General features: G+C 50.3%; 1 long non-coding RNA gene across 1 annotated transcript; it reads right to left on the bottom strand.

Moving 5' to 3' along the window:
- Positions 1 to 10,525: 10,525 nt before the first annotated feature.
- Positions 10,526 to 15,456, bottom strand: LOC122381083. The gene is made up of 3 exons (XR_006256462.1): positions 14,527 to 15,456; positions 14,079 to 14,156; positions 10,526 to 10,578 (listed from the first exon to the last, which is right to left on the bottom strand). It is a non-coding gene; the product is annotated as an uncharacterized LOC122381083 (long non-coding RNA).
- Positions 15,457 to 18,966: the final 3,510 nt, after the last annotated feature.

Genomic DNA, 18,966 nt, shown 5'->3' with positions numbered 1-18,966 from the left:
ACCTGATAGTCTTATAACCAACACCATTGAGTTGGAAATGAAAAATTGGCCATAAAACATGCATCACACAACCCTAGTAAAGTTGGGCTCATGTGACCTGACCTGTGACCCTTGGTGACCTGACCTGTGACCTGACCTGGTATTGTCAGTGACCTCTAATAGCAACATATCTACTAGGCAACTGACGCCCTATCGCTGATTCTCGACAAAATGCGTTTTCCTCGGTGTTATAGCGCATTCCCTAGAAGACCCGTGAACCGTGAAACATTTCATTTTTGACCTGACCTGTGACTTTATCGGTGACCCCGAGGTCAATGAAATTTGGTTTCCATCAGCAAATTTGACAGGCCTTTCGAACGCCGTTTGAATTTTGTGGATCCGTCCAGTAGTTTCGGAGATATGAGGGGGGCAAAAAATAGTCCCCCCCCCCCACCAGGTCGCGTTATAAACAGACCCCACCAGGGCGCGGGCTAACACTGAGAGCTTTTTTGATTCCTTTTAAGCATATTAGGGGAATTGGTCTAAAACAACACCCTGATCATTTCTCCGAATATACCCCAAATACACTCTCTTTGAATATCGCTCTGAAATTCTTCTAATATACCCTACACTGAAAACCTTTTTGGTTCCTTTTAAGCATATTAGGGGTTTTGGTCTAAAACAACACCCTCATCATTTCTTCGAATATACCCAAACTATACCCTTGTTCTTTAAATAGCTCCCTTGAATTCTTCTAATATACCCTAGTAAGTACCGAAGAGGAAAGGAATATGATTCCTGTTCTATTCCCTGCCATACCCACAGTACACTCCTTTTAACCTACCAAAATACCCTTACATCGAAACCTCTAGTATTCCTTCTAAGCGTATAAGGGGAATATTTTGCAAACTATACTCGCATTATACCACTTAACACTCCAGTATTATTCTGTGATTTCCATCACTGATCTCAATGTATTCTTGCATTAGACCCCACATAAACCCAGAAGGGAAAATAATAATGCCCTAGGTATATTCGTCGTAGAACTTGCTCAGAAACTGTCTCATTACTCTCAGCTAGTGATGTCAATTTCAGAAATTTTGGAAACCAATACCAAACCGATACCGACCAAAACCACTGAGAGTATACCAAAACCGAACCGATTTGCAGAAATAGGGTGAAATACCGACCAGGTACCGAATTCAGGGAATCATCAAACATATGCTTCGAACTTTTTCAAAACAAATGATAAGCATTGAAAGGTAATACTTTAAAATAAGGCAACCAAAACAAGTCAGGAAATCTCTAAATTATTTGCACTGCAAAAAAAATATAACTGTATTGTGTAACTATGAACAAATATTCAGGTCAGTAACTTAACTGGGATGTGGATTCAAGTCATCTGCATGAGGTGATATAGGACAAGAACTTGAACCCTGAATCTCATCCATGCCTGAACCATCAAACGTCCTTTCAATTCAAGTCAATCAATTCAAGTCCAGTCAAGACAGGGTTACGTGTGTTATCATGATCCAAAAATGGTAACCAAATGACAATGATGGGCTGGGCTATACCATTAATGTAAACAAAATCCATGATAGCTGGTACAGTTCAACTCAAGTAGCGATGGTGACGATAGTGACGCAGCCAATTTTTCATCATAAGCAAATGTTTAACACAACAAATCTTGATAAATAATTACTTACGAGGCACACTGATAGATAGCAGACACCACTGTAATGATATCGCGATGAAAGCTAAGTAAAATGTCCATAATTTTACGGAATCATTGACACGTGTCACGTGGCATCTCTTCCACAATAACCCGGTTTACATAGCATATTTGACGAGGCTCTAGCTCGTTAATTTGGCGATAATTTCGATGCAGTGTTCTTCAAATATTTAGAGGGGATCATTTTGTAAATTGTTCAGCACCATTGGCATCTTTTGCAACATCACGGACGGAGATATAAGCTTGCAACAAACCCTATGTAAACGCGTCTAATGGCAGCCTTGCAGGCGGCGGCCATTTGCATTTAAGCACGAAACGCACGGAACTGCATAAAACAATGTTTTTTCTTTTTTGCCTAAGAACACTTAAGTTATAAATATGATGTTCATATTTTGGCATTTTAAAATTAATTCGAGAAAGATTGTAGGCTATTATTGATAAAAAATGAAGAACCAGAAAAACAAAGTTGCTCAATTATTTTTAATTAGTTCTTGAGTTACATCGGATTTTGGCGCAGCTCTGACATTTAAAAGTTCTTAGTTGTGTTCAGTTTTTGAACTGTTATTTGCGAATCCAGCCAAGACCCAATTATATTTTAGGAATGCTTTTGATTACATTGCTAGCGATTTCTATCTGTTGAGGAGAGCAGGAAAGAGAACACTAATTAAAGAAAATAAATTATCCACAGGATCTCTTTGAAGTTGAGCGAAGTTGAGAATTTGTGGGGTGATGATAAAGTGATAAATGCTGCCTTCAATATTAGATGATAATGGTGAAGCTACTGCTATAAAAAACAGGGTTTTGACTTTTGGATAACAATAATGTGACTGCATTGCAGTGAAATGGAGAGCAAGACAAGGTCAAGATCAATCACAGACTCATCAAAACAGTCAAATTTGTTACTAATGAATGCTTGGGAAATTTTGAGTATGGGACCGTATTAGAGCCGGCGATGATCACGGAACATTAGTGTCGGGGCAGACTGCGGCGGGGCAGACTGCGGCGACCCCTAGGAGGAACAATTGGGGAGAGCAACGTTCGACGGGTGGCAGCGCTGGACGAGATAATCGGGCAATACTTTGATATTGATGGGAGAGAAATAATGTCAGTGTTTGCCCTCACCAGGCATGTTGCCACGACAATGGCAGAATGTAGTGTAGTGCCCCTCCCCGGGCCCGCCGTGGGCTGGCAGCGGCGGCCGGAGCCGGTCCGACCTTTAGCCGGCCGGGTCAGGTAACCGGGACGGCCGCGCCGCGGCGCCGCGCCCGGGCGGCCGGGAGACGGAGTCGGGTGCCCGCCGGCGAGCCGTCGGCAAGGGCGCGGGGCACATTAGTCGAGTTGAATGTTCACTGTTCAGTCTTGAGTGCGAGTGATGTATGTGTGAATCGATATGTGAGCAGAAAAATCCAACAAGAAAGCAGAATCCGTGAAGGAGGGGCGGCGCTGGCAAGCATCACCACCATAGTCTTCCTACGCCGAACGGGTTCCACACCAACGTGCATCAGCGAGAGTAAAACTAGGATCCTACTGTGGTCGCGATGGCCCCTCGCCGGCGAAAAACTGCAGGTATGTTACTGGACATTCCCTGCTACCTAACTAGGTCTGTCGACGGCTTTCACCGCGTGCATGGGGAGATTACCCCCCCCCCCCCGGCGCCGGGCGCCATTTTGTCTCGCCCGTTCCTCGCCGCGTCCCATAACACGCCGGTGGTGATTGCCACTTGCACCTTACTCACTCATGTGATCGCTAACGGCGATTCAATATAGCATACATGATAAGAGTTTGTCCCCATCGCGCCCCCCCCCCCCCCTAGCCGAGGCCGGGCGCCGTGCGCCACATTACTGACCATAACGAGCCCTACACTGACTGGAATCAGGTGTCTCACCACCTGCAATGTGCCTGGGGAGCAGCTCACCCCGGTGTGATTTGCTCAGTGTATGAACCTGTGACTTTCTGTACATTTATCTTGTGCCCGGCCAACCAGGATGACCTCCTCTTCCGTACCTACAATGGTTCTTTCCACCCATGTCATTGCTTGCCTGGCCCCAGTCATTTACCGGGGTTACATGAGCAAGTAAATGCGTATCAGGACCGGATTTTCCTATTCGCTCACCATTGTAGTCCGTTTGTAATGCGTATTAACTCTGCTCATGTAACCCCGAGCATTGACGTTCTTAGCCTGCCATGCATTTTTTAGCCCTATATACTCTTTGCTTGCCTGGCATCAGTATTGATGTCCATGGCCTACGCCCAATGCCCTGTCGCCCTGACGCCATCTTGGCGGGTCCGACCAGCCATTGTGTGATCGTGACGTCAGCACTAGGTGGCACTTCCAACGCTGGTAGCGCCGCAGGCGGCGGCAGCAACGATAGCTACTGATGGTCACGTGGTTGCCAGCGGCGCAGGCGCGAGCGTGTGACACTTGACCGTCCTCCGCACTGGGGGGGCGGCCGGGTGACTCATTCGGCGTGACGTCAGCTGCCCTTGACAAGGCCGTGACGGGCCTGTGGCCGGCGGTCGGACTGCCGTTGATCGGGGGTGTTGCCTTGCACCGGTCTGCAGAGGACCGACTGGGGGTCAGGTCACTGCTGGCAATGTGCCACTCTATAGATGCACGTATGCCTGCTGCTATGCTGCATTGCCGCCATGGGCCTGTCCACCGACCGTATACCTACACGGAACGCGCACCTACCTGACACCAGTTGGCAGCACCAGACTGTGACGCAAAGATGCATTTCCGACCCGGCGCCAAGGCTGAGAGATAATCAGGGTCGGCCGACACCCCCTCCGGCGGCGCCTGTTTGCAGTAGTGGCCCTGTCCCATCCCCTCACCTGTCCACTTAGACTCCCCTACAGACATCAAGGGCTGTTTGTGATAGCTGCATCTACACACATGCACGGCTGTCCGCGATAGCCCCACCTACAGACAGGCACGGCTGTCCGCGATAGCCTCACCTACAAAAAGGCACGGCTGTCCGCGATAGCCTCACATGCCGACATGCACGGCTGTCCGCGATAGTCTCACCTGCAGACGTGTGCAGCTGTCCGCGATAGCCTCACCTGCAGACATGGACGGCTGTCCGCGATGGCCCCACTTTGTAACACATCAGGCTGTCCGCGATAGCCTCACATACCGACATGCACGGCTGTCCGCGATAGTCTCACCTGCAGACGTGCGTGGCTGTCCGCGATAGCCTCACCTGCAGACATGGACGGCTGTCCGCGATGGCCCCACATTGTCACACGTCAGGCTGTCCGCGATAGCCTCACCTACAAAAAGGCACGGATGTCCGCGATAGCCTCACCTGCGGACATGCACGGCTGTCCGCGATAGCCTCACATACCGACATGCACGGCTGTCCGCGATAGTCTCACCTGCAGACGTGCACGGCTGTCCGCGATAGCCTCACCTGCAGACATGCACGGCTGTCCGCGATAGCTTGGTTCTCCCAAGCCTGGCCTGCCGCGACCAAGGCGTGGGCCACCAGCATCTCCTGGCTCGAAATGATCCCCATCCTGGCGGCGTGCCTCCTCTGGGGTCACCGCTGGACGGGGCTGAGCGTGCTCATGCACTGCGACAACACGGGTGTTGTCTGCGCCTGGGAAAAGGGCCCGTCCCCTCCTGCTACGGCTTCGTCGTCGCCTTCGGCGAGGACCGCTGCCAGCCACTGACCGCCGGGCTGCCTGGGCGGCCGTCACCTTGTTTTTTTTTTCGGCGCTCTCCGGGGCAGCGAGTACCTTGCCCCGGGGACGGCGCGCTACTCCCGCAGCCGCCCCTGCCTTACATCCTTTTGGCGGTCCTTTGGCGTCTTTCAGCTACGCAAGAAGGAATCGGCAGACACAGACACCTGGGCGAGCGAGGAGGGGAAGTTGAGACCGTGTTTCCGCCAAAAGAGAAAACAACCAAGGTAGGTGGTAGGTAACTACACCTGCGCTATCTACATCAGCTGCCCCGCATGACACTAATGGGACCGTATTAGAGCCGGCGATGATCACGGAACATTAGTGTCGGGGCAGACTGCGGCGGGGCAGACTGCGGCGATCCCTAGGAGGAACAATTGGGGAGAGCAACGTTCGACGGGTGGCAGCGCTGGACGAGATAATCGGGCAATACTTTGATATTGATGGGAGAGAAATAATGTCAGTGTTTGCCCTCACCAGGCATGTTGCCACGACAATGGCAGAATGTAGTGTAGTGCCCCTCCCCGGGCCCGCCGTGGGCTGGCAGCGGCGGCCGGAGCCGGTCCGACCTTTAGCCGGCCGGGTAAGATAATTATTAATTATCCTCATGGTATTGGAATTTGCTAGCACTGATAAGTTGCCATTTAACATTGGTAGACTGATGTGTTTGATGTTACAGTTAACGTGTTTGCCCATTTCTTATGACATCATGCATTTGGGAGAAATGTGGCATGATTGTCCTTTTTCTTCATCCAATGTCATTTAGCAAATCAAATTTGAGTTCAGAAGGTTTATAAAAAATGTTTTCAAATTTTTTTTATGACAGTAGTTGACTTTCATAATACCGACAAAATACCAAATGCTTTTGGTATGAAATACCGAATACCGAATCGGTATTGGTTCGGTATCGGTATACCGAAATTTTGGTAACCGATTGACACCACTACTCTCAGCTCCCTCGTCCGATTTCCCTTTATATATCGTAACACATCCAAAACTCAGACATTTGGTCTTTTATTATTATTCATGCTTTACATTGGTGACAACAGCATGGACATAGCTTCACCGTTTCTCTTCCGATAAGACGCAACTTGGGATAAGTAAATCTGAGATCATCATGAATGGATATTTAATATCTATTTCGGTTATAAAACACGAAAATCAACGGTGGTTTCAGCTACGCAAAAATGGCGTGTATGTTGAATAACTGTTCATTACCAAAGAGATGGCATTAGAGCATTGCATATCCTGTAACAATTGCTGACTTTCACCTAGCAGCTTACACGACACATTTTTACAAGACAAAGCTTATATGTCGGACCCTGTAAAAGGGATAATAGGACCAGATGCTGCGCACTGCTCGGGTCCGGGCGCTGACCGTAAAATAGTCATGCAGATCTACACCGGGTGCGGGCAAACACGCCCACCAAGGGTCTCTTGGGTGAATTTTCCGGTTTCCGGCACGCCGAAAAGTCGTTGTCGTGCAGGTTTCGTCTTTTTTTGGGTTCCACAGCTGTGCTTTCGATGTCCTTCTTCTTCTTCTCCTGCATCCCGCCGCCAGCCCGCTCAGGGGGGCGGCGGCGCAGGTGGGTCGAGCGGCGGCTCGGTCCGCCCGACACCCTCGATGAAGTCGACGACCCTCGCCGCCGGGCCGCCGAGGACGTCGACCAGGCGAGGGTCGACACCCCAGCGGCGGCGGCGGGCCGCCTCATAGGCCGGACAGTCGGTCAGCAGGTGCGTCACGCTGTCGGGCTCCCCGCACGCGGGGCATTCGTCGTTGGCTGCCAGGCCAATCTTGTAGAGCGTGTCGCGGGTCAGCGGTGATGTGCCGGTCCTCAGCTGGGACAGCGTCACCGACCCCCAGCGCGCCAGGGAGTCGTGGCCAGGCGTGGGGTCCGGGTGCGGGTGGGCAGCGGTTGTCCTCCGTCGCGACAGCTCCCGGACATGGCGCGTGACGGCGGCCCGCGCGCTCGAAAGGTCGATTGGTGCACTATCTTGGTCGCCCGCCGCGGCCTCGCCAGCCAGGCGGTCGGCGGTCTCGTTGCCGTCCAGCCCGGCATGGCCTGGCACCCACTGGAGCACCGTCTCGGTGCCGTTCTCGGCGAGGGTGTTCAGCAGCCTCCAGACCTCGGCGGCCAGGGCCATGGTCTGGTTGGCTGGGCCGCGGCCGAGTAGTTGCAGCCCAGACCTTGAGTCGGTGAGGAGGCGGACCGACTTGGTCGAAGCCAGCTCCCCGTCTTCCAGGCCGGCCACAGCCGCGAGCGCCTCGCGCATGGCGGTCAGTTCAGCTCTCAGACTGGAGCAGACCGCCCCTGCAGGAGCGCGCACGGTTTCTTCTTTGTTGAGGTGGTGGAACTGGATCAGCGCGCCTGCGCCGCCCTGTTCCGTCCCGCCGCGGGCCGAGCCGTCCGACCAGATAGTGATATCCGGTTGCGGGAGCTCTGCAATGGCTCGCAGGGCAGCTTCCCTGCGGACTGCAGGCGGGTCCGACCGGCGGGTGGCCACGGGCAGGTCCACCCTGAAGGTGGTGCCGCCGCGGTGGCCCAGCCATGGCGGGTCGCAGTTGTAGAATGCCATGGGCTCCACCGGGAGCTCCTCGATTCCTGCCACGACTTTCGATGTCCTCCACGACGTCCTTTGCTCGAATGATCAATGCACACACTACACACCCGCTATCACCCTCGCTGAGCACAACCATCCTTTTCCACTGCACGCTCAAACTCAACTGGCGCGCTCAAACCCTTTGAAAATTGGCGCGCTTTCGGCCCAGCTGTCTGATCACGTGTCATGTACGTCACTGCCGGCACTGGATTGCAGTATGCTCATTGGGTGGCGGTTGCGAATCACCTGGCTCAAACGCACTTGCGCCGCGACTGCAGTTATACATAGCTGCCCATACCGCGCGTCAAAACAAGCTTATAGCTGCCTGTTATGTCGTCGCACCGCTCACACGCACTCAGCGAAGACGGCACCGCGTTTGGTGCTGTATTAGTGGTCAGCAACACGTCCAGGGAGCGACTGCCCGTCCTCCCCGCCCGCCCGGCCGGCCAGTCCCGGCCCGCCGACCGGTCACCGCCGGAGGCGCCGAGCGGCACAGGTACGGTATCTGACAATAGCGGCAGAGACTGTACACTAGGGTATATTAGAAGAATTCAAGGGAGGTCTTTAAAGAATAGGGGTATAGTTTGGGTATGTTCATCAGGGTGTTGTTTTAGACCAAAACCCCTAATATGCTTAAAAGGAATCATTTGAGGAATCATTTGAGCATCTTAAGGGCATTCCGCCAGGAAAACGGCAGAGTTATAGGAGCATGACACACCATGATCAAAGGGAATAGAGAATCGTTTTGGTTTTCACTGAACAGTCAGGGAACTTCTAGAAATTGCAATTGGGACTGTGTGTCCTTATATGTGAATGGTGTGACTGATGACACACGACTTTAAGTGTGCTTGCTGCCTCATGCTGACATTTTGTTACCTGACAATCAGTTCCTTTTAGTCACAGTTACGAAATCACAAGTGCCACAATCAAGTCATTTCGAGCGTATTGCATCACGCTTTTAGGTTTATACAAAGAGTCCAGACTACATGGCCCAAATGACTCGTAAAAACAACAGTAATCAGCCCCTAGCTTTTGACTCTTGAGGCGCCGATGCAGCGTTTTCATTCGTGAAGAGTCCATTTCGGCCGGCCAACTGCAAGTCACAGTCGGTTGGAAGGTTTAAACAATTAACGCGCGGGCGCGCAGCTGAGGGCTGAGATAAGAAAGCTAATTAGGGAGGGATTTAAATAGTACGAGCATGCGCTTAGGGCCGAGATCGCTAGAGCGCGAATTACGGCACCCAGCGAGCCTCGTCTGACCGGGGAAAGAGTGGGCGGAGAGTGAAGACAGATGGGTGGTCAGATCACACCCAGCCAGAACACAAACTGGACCAGTCACACCTCCTTCCGTCAAACACTTCTGGGGCTGAGTAACGTTACTTTGAGTGTAATTTTAAAATATCGTGAAAAAATATTTCTCCAGAAATACCGCACAATTTTCAAAGTCAGAGATCAAAAGGCATGTTTTATGACGGCTTCTTTCCGCTTGTGAGACCAGGCGAGATGTAAGCATCCGACACGGATTGGTGGGATTTATAATGCATATAACGGCAAACAGAGAGGCCGTAAAGTTGACAGCAGCTAGCGCGGCGTACCCGGCGCAGGGAGACTATAGCGGCGCACCTTCATCATCGTATCGCTGTTGATGGCCTCACGGTCTGAAAGAAGCTACCGCTCAGACACGGCGCTATCTTAGAAAGTAGCTTTTACGGCTGGCGAGCTAGAAAGTAGAAACTCAGATGAAGTGTCGGAACAAACTTACGGCAGGTTCTTTACTAAAGGTCAGGATCTATGTAGAAAGATACTGCATTTATACCGGTATAAGAACAGCGCACTTTGGCGCTGGTCGTTTTAAAATAGGTATTTAAGAAGAAAATGACTTTGCTTACACCCTTTCAACTCCTTTCAATGTTCACCTCTTTCTGCTTTTCTCGGTATTACATGCCTTGGTAATTGTTTGGTTTGCTAGGCAAGTTTGTGATACCTATGACTTAGCGTTTCCATTCGGCCATCGCCGCACACTGCGCCGCACCGGGCGGCGCAGTTTGGGTAACTCACAATCCCCCGAGAGACCGGTGTTTGCCGTGCCGGTGTGGCCTGTTGCACACTCTGTAGGCTGCAAGTACAAACGGCGCCGGCCGAGCCAGGTAAACACAGTGCATCGGTAGGTCTCAGCGAGCTACGGACGGACTCGGTGTGGGAAAACGGGTAAACTGGGGGCTGGATAGTGGATACTGAAGAGACGGAGAACACCTACCGATTTACCGGCTGCCGAGACTTGTCACTTACATATAACTCAGCTAATAGCCTCAACTGTAAAGGGAATTAGATACATTAGGCCTGACTGTTTCGTCTTCTAATGCACATAGCACCATCAAATTGCAAAAAAAGAAAGAAAGAAAAAGAAACATCTTCGTCTCTGACTTATATTTACACCATACACATGAACGAAACCAAGGATGACTTGGGAACAACTCAGCAGAAAGACGGTCACGCTCGTCAATCGGAGCGTACCGAGGTTCCTAGCCGCTGGCCGGTCGTCGCGCCGCGGGGCTCCGTGGTGGGAGGAGGATCGTCGTGCCGCGACTGTGGAAAGCGGTACGTCCGGCACGTGAATGTGAGGGGACAATGAATAGGTTAATGGATGTAATCCTCTCAGGAGTCACGGATCATGTGTACGGAATGTGGAGCTCGTGCGGTCACCAACCGAGTGATGCCGGTGTTAGATGATAAGGCACTCATTCTTATAGCGGACTCTCACTCATACCTGCATACAGTGCCTGTGCCGGGCTGAGGACAGCAAATCTGTGTGTGGAACTGGCACTGAGTGAGTCCTCACCAAATGGCGGCCGTCTTTGTTGCTGACGAGCATGTTCCGCTCCTGAGATCAGCGTATATACGATCCGGCGGCGAAACGCCGCGGTAGTGCCGGTTTGAAGTGCACTCACGAGTTATGTTAACGCGCCCGAGATGGGCCCACTCACGGCGCTCTCTGCAGGCCGGCTGCCATCGGCCGTGCCATGTAACATTCAGACCATTACGGCTAAGTGCTTTTTCTGACAGCTGGCTTGAAATGTGGTGTTACACGCTGTCATAGACGGTGATAAGCATACAAACGCTTTGAAACCAGCGACAATTTGTTTCTGCAGGTGGATTCCTCATGAACAATCTGGCTGCTGAGGCAGCTTGGAAATCGTTTCCATTATGTATTCAATTGAATTGAATCAAAAGTAGAGTCGTTTCCCCTAACACCAATATTATCACTGTCCCGAACATTCAAAACACGCATTATGCAACCGTATTTTACAAGAGATCAAAGCGGTAACGCAGTATTTAATTCCCAGCTGAAACAAACACCGCAGAACCAAAGTCTGGCACATACCTACTGGAAGATTTCAGCTTAGAAATACAGGCATGAGAAATACGTAGCTTACTCTCTTGAGGCACTAAACAAGTAGAAATGCGCAATTACATTTCAGATCTGATAACAACTTAATTGCACATCGAGCCAAATCCATCATTACACGCTCACATGGACATTTCTACGCCTCTTTGACTGATGGGCCAGAAGTCATTACGCGACGTACTATAAACGTCCCGAATTTCTCCTCTCAGTATCTGACAGCAACAGCACAACACATTATTTTCCATCCATCTCATTTGCGGCTAGTGCGTGTCGGCCGACGGGCCAGCCAGCAATTACATCTGGCGCGATCGGGCCCCGGTAAAAGTGCAATAATTGGTGGGGCGGGCGCCCGGGCCATTTTCGGTTTCACGGGCCAACTGGGTGTGGTGAGGGGGGAGGAGGGAAGAAGGAGGTGGGCCGGTCGGACAGCGGCCCAGCTGTGGGGCGGCGGCGGCAGCGGCGGCAGCGGCGGCGGCAACCGGCCCCACAGTCCGGCCCGCCGACAACACATCAGGCACGGACAGGGTAAATTAGCGGTCTCTGGCGACATGAGACGAGCCGCCGTTCACCAATTATGCTGGCGTCCGACCAAAGACGGCAGAGGCGTGGAGCCGGGCCGAGACGGGCGCGGGAAACGAGGGAGGTGTGAGACGGGCTCGGAGGGGCCCAACCAGCTGACAATGTGGTCGGCAGGGAAGCAAGAGAGGGAGCCAGAGCAGGGCGGTCCAAACGTAAATGGTCCTCCATCCTCGTCGATCTCCAGATAGGGTACGAACATCTATTTGGACGGACGACGCCGCTTATCCGTCGTCCATTTAGCTATAAGCGATTTTCGTCAGTCATGAGTGTGGCACTATGTCTCTGTATTGCATATTGCAGAAAGATAGATAAGCAGTCTTCCCTCAGATGTCAATGGCAAACTTGTGATGAGAATGTATGAGAACCTTTTGTAGCTTCAACGAGCCTCGTTCTCTGCTCTGAGGAGTGGGAACGCTTCTTCGTCACAGAGAATCAATTGGATCTTTGGCTCACACCTCACGCGAATTCTGATGGGGTTACGATCGGAGGCTCCGCTGTGAAATGTCCTTGCGAACCCGGGCACGTGCAGTGATCATATTTCAAAATGAATATATTGCACTAGGAACTTGATTCAGTGCGTTCCCATCATGGAGAAAAAGAGCCATTGACTTGGAAATTTTGCCATCATAAAATGGTCTCGAAATAGAACTGCAGGCTGTACCAAACGGCATCTTTCACCCTAAGCCCTGGCACCCCTCGAATCGAAACGACATTGCGCTTCCGAGAGCAATCTTTCCAAACATGGTTCGGTGCACGGATATGAGGTTCGTTAAATTTGATATTCCAAGAGCGAACAGTTTTCATGGCCCCACGGAAATACGTGTATATCAACAGCTGAGAATGTTATGAGGCGTTATATGTTACAGACAGCACAGCTTCCAAAATTTAATTGAAACTCTTATTTGGGAGAGACCACGTCAGATGGCCAAGTCCAGTCGATGATGCATTACATGGTTTAAAAATATGCACCTCTAACTTCCATCACGATATGTGCGTATGTAGCATATTGTAGGATCGCAATCAACATATATGTACCTTCGCATAAACGATACCAGCTTATTTGAATGGTGCTTTGGTCCCTCTAGTAAAGGCCTAGTTTATCTATCAAATCATAGTCATATCATTAATTTGGTATAGCTGCTAAACACCCTCACGAACAGCTCATCACTCCAAATGATTATCGTGGATGGAATGTAGAAACGCAGATCATTTATATTATTGTATGTTTGAAGCTGCACATTACTGATGGAATATTTTGCAATGAGTCGTTACCTCTTGACAGATCGATCATTGTTTAACCGTTCTGATGACCATAGTCTTGAGCTGAGTGATTATGCATAATGCAAAGGTAGTGAATATGCACTTTGTTAGTGAAAACTAAAAGGAATGCTCAGAAAAGAATGCTTCCAATTTTTTTTTTTTTATAAATTGCAACTTGGATGCAAATGTGCTTTTCATGGTTTTTAGGTATTGGTGTCAAAAATGCTTACGATTCAATTCCAAGTAATTGATTCTTCTTACACCACTTTGAACGCCTTTTTAGTTGTTATAGGTACAGTTGGTAATCATTTCTTTCGGACATGGAAAAGAAAAAAAATGGTTGACAAGAAGAAGCGAGGTGCTTCACTATGCAAAAATGTCTAAATAATAACAAAATATCCTTGCGCAGACACCTGGCATAAGAAGCCTAACAAAACCTCTGGTGAGATGAATGGTTTCGCCGTTGTCACTGGACGCCTCCCGCGGCGAAAATGACGCTGTGTCGCCCCGTGTACAGGGGTGCGCCACCGGAGCCGCCCGTGGGCCGTTCTTGCTCGATATCTGATCGGTTGCACGGTGAGCGTCTCAAGCACGGTATTCGCCTTTTTCTCACAGCATGCACCACTGCAAAAAGTGATCTGGTGCTGGGAACAATGCCACTGGGACTGCCGGCCGGCGGTGGTCGGGGGCGGCGGTCGGGGGCGGTCGGGGGAGGGGGGGGGGGGCGGTCAGGCGCGCCCATCCATTCCTGAGTGACGCTCCCCACAGTTCTCTCGGCCGCACTATGTGACGGCCGAGGTTAGTAGCCGACATTATCGGATCTACAGCGGCCGGCTCTCACCTGAATCAACAAACGGGCCGCCGGCGGACAGGCGGAGCCACAATGCCGGTCCGTCGGCCCCGACAGCTCCCGTGTTGTCTGTGAAAACACGTGACGTCAGAGGAATTAGCGATCCGTCGATTGAGGGTCGCTGTTTTATCCCCAATGGGATTCTGTCCGACCATTGGTTTGCTTATTGGGAGCGGTCTATTCATTTGACTTATTTTGTAGTTATGATGAATTCGTTCAGCATTTTGCCATTTCATATTATATTGCATTCTGCTCACTGCGTACAAAGATATATGCTTATGAATATGCATCCAGATATTCGTTATCTGTGAAGCGCACAAAAACACAATATGTAATCAAAAATGAACAAGTTACACATAGTTACCACAAACTGTATGCATTTATCAATTAGGTACCTTGCACTATTTGCCGGAACCAAATGCACCCGACAACCACTTACCGTTCGTCCTGGAAAAGCTGGTGCGGCGGACGGGGCTGGCGAGTGCTCCTCTGGGGCGAGTGCTCGGATACAGTGGCCGGTAATGGCTTCCAGGAAGGTCGGACAGTAATACCGCCTCTCTGTGTCTCCGTGGCGGGAGACCCCTCGGTCCTCGAGCAGCCGAACCGCCTTAGGTGCCCCCTCGACAGCAGCTACAGGTCAGAGGTCGACCGAAAGGCGCTCAATGATCTGCAGTTAGAGCCACCGGAACTATGAAGAGCTGCAGCATAGCTCTGTTGACCGTTGGGTGACTTGTGTCTTACTGCATGCAATCTTCTGTCTCTTCTTTTTTGTCCATGACTACTCGTCATAGGTGTCGATTTGTATACTTTTGGGGGTGCCCGGGCACCCCCAATGCTGAGTTGGGCACCCCCAAGGTGCTCTGGGCACCCCCAACCAAAGTTGGTACTGGCATCACTATCACGATTCTTTGAGCGCATTATTATTATTTTTGAATTACCTACCGTACATAAGAATGCGTTGTAAAAAAAAAATGACGCGAATTTTTTTTTGCTTTGTTTATACCAGAGTCAAGACAGCAGCATTTGGTAGCCATCGTCGCATTCGTACCGCGTCAATGGGGCGGTGTTTCACGGCCGGTAGTAGCGTGCTGAAAGCACACGTGTCAAATTGGGTTTCCATGGAGACGTTGACAAACTCGGACCCTCCAACATAATAGACCCCGCGTTCGATGTCTCTCGGACGACGAAGATTCTATGTCGTCCGGCCAATCCCGTTCAAGGTCAGCGGGGGCTCGGCTGCGGTTGTGGAACGTGATTGGCCGGACGGCGTAGAATCTTCGTCGTCAGAGAGACATCGAACGCGGGGAGAGTTTTCGGTTCCGGACGTCCTTGAGTTTTGTTTTGAGTGGCGGGGCTTGGGCGGGGCAGTCTTTTGGTCCGAAACAGGCCCATGTCACTCCCCTTTTGATGACATCATAAGGGGGCCTCAGGATAATAATGGCGCGGTGCGCCACAATCGCTTCAAAGCTACTTACCAACAGTTGCCATTTTTGAAAATATTATTTTGAAATAAAGTTGCAAGTCATAAAAATATTGTAATAAAGTTGTTGATTAAATCGATACCATATCTAAAAACTTACTGAAAAATGATTTATTCATAGTAAAAATATAAGCTCGATGCCTTTTTACGTTGCTTTCCTGCAACTGCGGAGGATTTTTAAATCGTCTATATCTTCAAAACCGGCCATTTCTTAGCATATTGCTGCTCTTTTTTATCGCTAGAAAATTAGTTGGTCTTTCCAATGACATCAACGGTTGAGCAATATGAGTAGAGTGTCACCAACAATCTTCAAATGAAGTTAGTCATTTTTACGTTGTAAAGGAATGGAGTACCCCTTGCGAGCATCAGGGGTGACGTCACTCAGGATCTGTCTCTGATTGGTCGACGGGGGAGTGACTGTACCTTCTATAGATGGCCTTGGTCCGAAAGGCGACAGATCATGGTTTAATCTGGGATTCTGCCTCTGGTGAGAAAGAACTTAAGAAGCATGGACATCAGAAGGTTTTTTACCAAAAGAGTAAGTCACTAGGGTGACCCGCGTGCTCCGCAACGCGAAAAGGGATATTTTCGATCGGCGGGTGTTCGGTTGTTCTTGTGTCGGTAGGGTTATCTATCCATTTCGGTCGATTGCTTTTTGACGGCTAAATGATTTGGTTTGGAAAGAATATCCACCGCATCGAGGTGCCCGTGTCTGATAAGCATGCTTTCCACTTCAGAATCTGTCAAATGTGCTTTATAATTGAGGTGCGTAGTTTTAAGACAAATGAAAGGCGTAGATAATTTTCGCTAAAAATGGTTTTGCAGAAGTTTGAAACATTTATACTTTTAAGAGTACTGTTGCTTGTCATGCAAACGTGATGATTGGATCTTGGAGAGAATTGAATGCTCTTTCTAATGATAGCATTTTCAATTGTCAAACTTATCAGGTTAAGCAGCAAACCCCGTGTAATTATTTAGTGCCACAATATGGGCAAATGCCATTTTCTCCAGCGATTTGTTCCACCTTGTTTTTGATCAATTAGCTTTTCACAATTTTTCATGAGAGGCGGTACATTTCTCCAGCGAATAGGCGTTGTTTTGACTCACTCATTCTGACGGTCACGTGAAAATAAAATAAAATCCAAAATCCGTTTAAAATGGCACTTTTTGAAATGAAATTGCCCTCACACTTGCACGTGGCGCGTGCCACCCCTGCACCGCACACTATTCGATTGCCCGTTCGATTTTCTACACGATGGTGTTTTCCCCGTGACGATCGGGCGCACGGTTACCGAGATATTGCACGGGAACCGGACCCGTGTCGAGCAAATTTAGCCATTTTCGCCCGATTTTGCAGGCCGATTTATACATGTAAAGTCTATGACGCGAATTTGCACTTTTTGGGCACGCGCCACGCGCTCGCTATCGATCCGATCGAGCCGAGACCGCTCAAAGGCACGTTGTCCATCCTTGTTCTATAACTTGCGCAAATTTCAGCGCGGTAGGTGCAACGGTGTGATCTGTAACCCGCGCTACGTAGCACCATGTCGCGACCTTCGTAATAGACAGAAACTACGCCCTCCTCAAATAGTAATATAGACAAGCGGCTGCGCCACTTGCTTTGCTGCGTGGTAGGAAAAATTGCGGCACCAGCCAATTTGCTTTCGAATGGCGTTTGATTCATGTCGATCAGTCGTCTAGAAGCATAGATATGGACGGAAATGTGAAGAGAATTTAAAAAAGAACTGTTCTGACTTCTGAGGGCGTTGTTGGATGAAATTTGGGTGATGCGGGGTCAAGACGGGTCAAAGGGGTCAGCCCCGGTCACTTTGGGTCAGGCCAGGTCACATAGGTCACCTCTCGTCCGCTGGGATCAGCCCGGGCCACTGTTCTGCTTTTGTCTCCACCACTACCCCTACCTCTACCACTACCCCTACCACTACCCCTACCCTACCACTACCCCTACCCCTACCCCTACCACTACCCCTACCACTACCCCTACCACTACCCCTACCACTACCCCTACCACTTCCCCTACCACTACCCCTACCACTACCCCTACCCCTACCCCTACCCCTACCCCTACCACTACATCTACCCCTACCACTACTACTACCCATACTCCTACCCCTACCACTACCCCTACCCCTACTACTACTCCTACCACTACCCCTACCCCTACCCCTACCACTACCACTACACTACCCCTACCATTACCCCTACCACTACCCCTACCCCTACTCCTACCAACACCGTTGGGTCATGTCAGGTCACAGAATAATTCGTGCCATTCCATTGCCCTTACTCGATTTTGTCGGAAATGGCGCTTTGTGGCAAATGTGGCGCATTGCGGCAAATGCGGCGCCTCTGTACCTGTTGTTTGAGCATGCATCTTGACACCAAATTGCACCCATATCGGACTATATTTGACAAAACTGTGCGATTTGCGGCGAAAATGACGCCCTGAGATAATTGTGGCGCATTGCGGCAAACGCGGTGCATTTGTAAACTCGTATCACAAACTGTTGCCATTCAACGAAAATCTACACAATCTCTCGCCACTATTTATTCAAATTAAAACTTGCCCATCCGCCAATGCGAGGCACCCGCCACCGATCGGCATGCATTTAGTTCACAAAGTTTGTCGACCCCGGCACTCAATAAAGATATAAAAACCCATCAAAAATTCATTGGCGTTCTTCCGGGGCCCGCCACGCGCGAACCGTGCACCCCAGCGAGTCGAAACCTGGAAAAGGCGCTGACCCGTTCTGTCACCTAGAAGGTGTGCAAATTTCAGCCCCCTACGATATACCGTCTGCCCTGTAGGCGAGTGGAATTGAACCCACTACACGGCGTGGCGGACAGACAGACAAACAAACAGACGGATCCTGTTGAAATAGTAATATAGACAAGCGGCTGCGCCACTTGCTTTGCTGCGTGGTAGGAAAAAATTGCGGCATCAGCCAATTTGCTTTCGAATGGTGTTTAATTCATGTCGATGTGTCGTCTAGAAGCATAGATATGGACGGAAATGTGAAGAGAATTTAAAAAAGAACTGTTCTGAGGGCGTTTTGGGATGAAATTTGGGTGATACGGAGTCAAGACGGGTCAAAGGGGTCAGCCCCGGTCACTTTGGGTCAGGCCAGGTCACATAGGTCACCTCTCGTCCGCTGGGATCAGCCTGGGCCACTGTTCTGCTTTTGCCTCCACCACTACCCCTACCCCTACCACTACCCCTACCACTACCCCTAACCCTACCCCTACCACTACTACTACCCATACTCCTACCCCTACCACTACCCCTACCACTACCCCTACCACTACCCCTACCACTACCCCTACTACTGCCCCTACTACTACCCCTACCACTACTACTACCCCTACCACTACCCCTACCCC

The sequence above is a fragment of the Amphibalanus amphitrite genome, unplaced genomic scaffold, assembly GCF_019059575.1.
Source record: "Amphibalanus amphitrite isolate SeventyFive unplaced genomic scaffold, NRLGWU_Aamphi_draft 000113F_arrow, whole genome shotgun sequence".
NCBI lineage: Eukaryota > Metazoa > Arthropoda > Thecostraca > Balanomorpha > Balanidae > Amphibalanus > Amphibalanus amphitrite.
The sequence above is the reverse complement of the archived record's forward strand: the minus strand, read 5'-3'. Positions and strand labels throughout refer to the sequence as shown.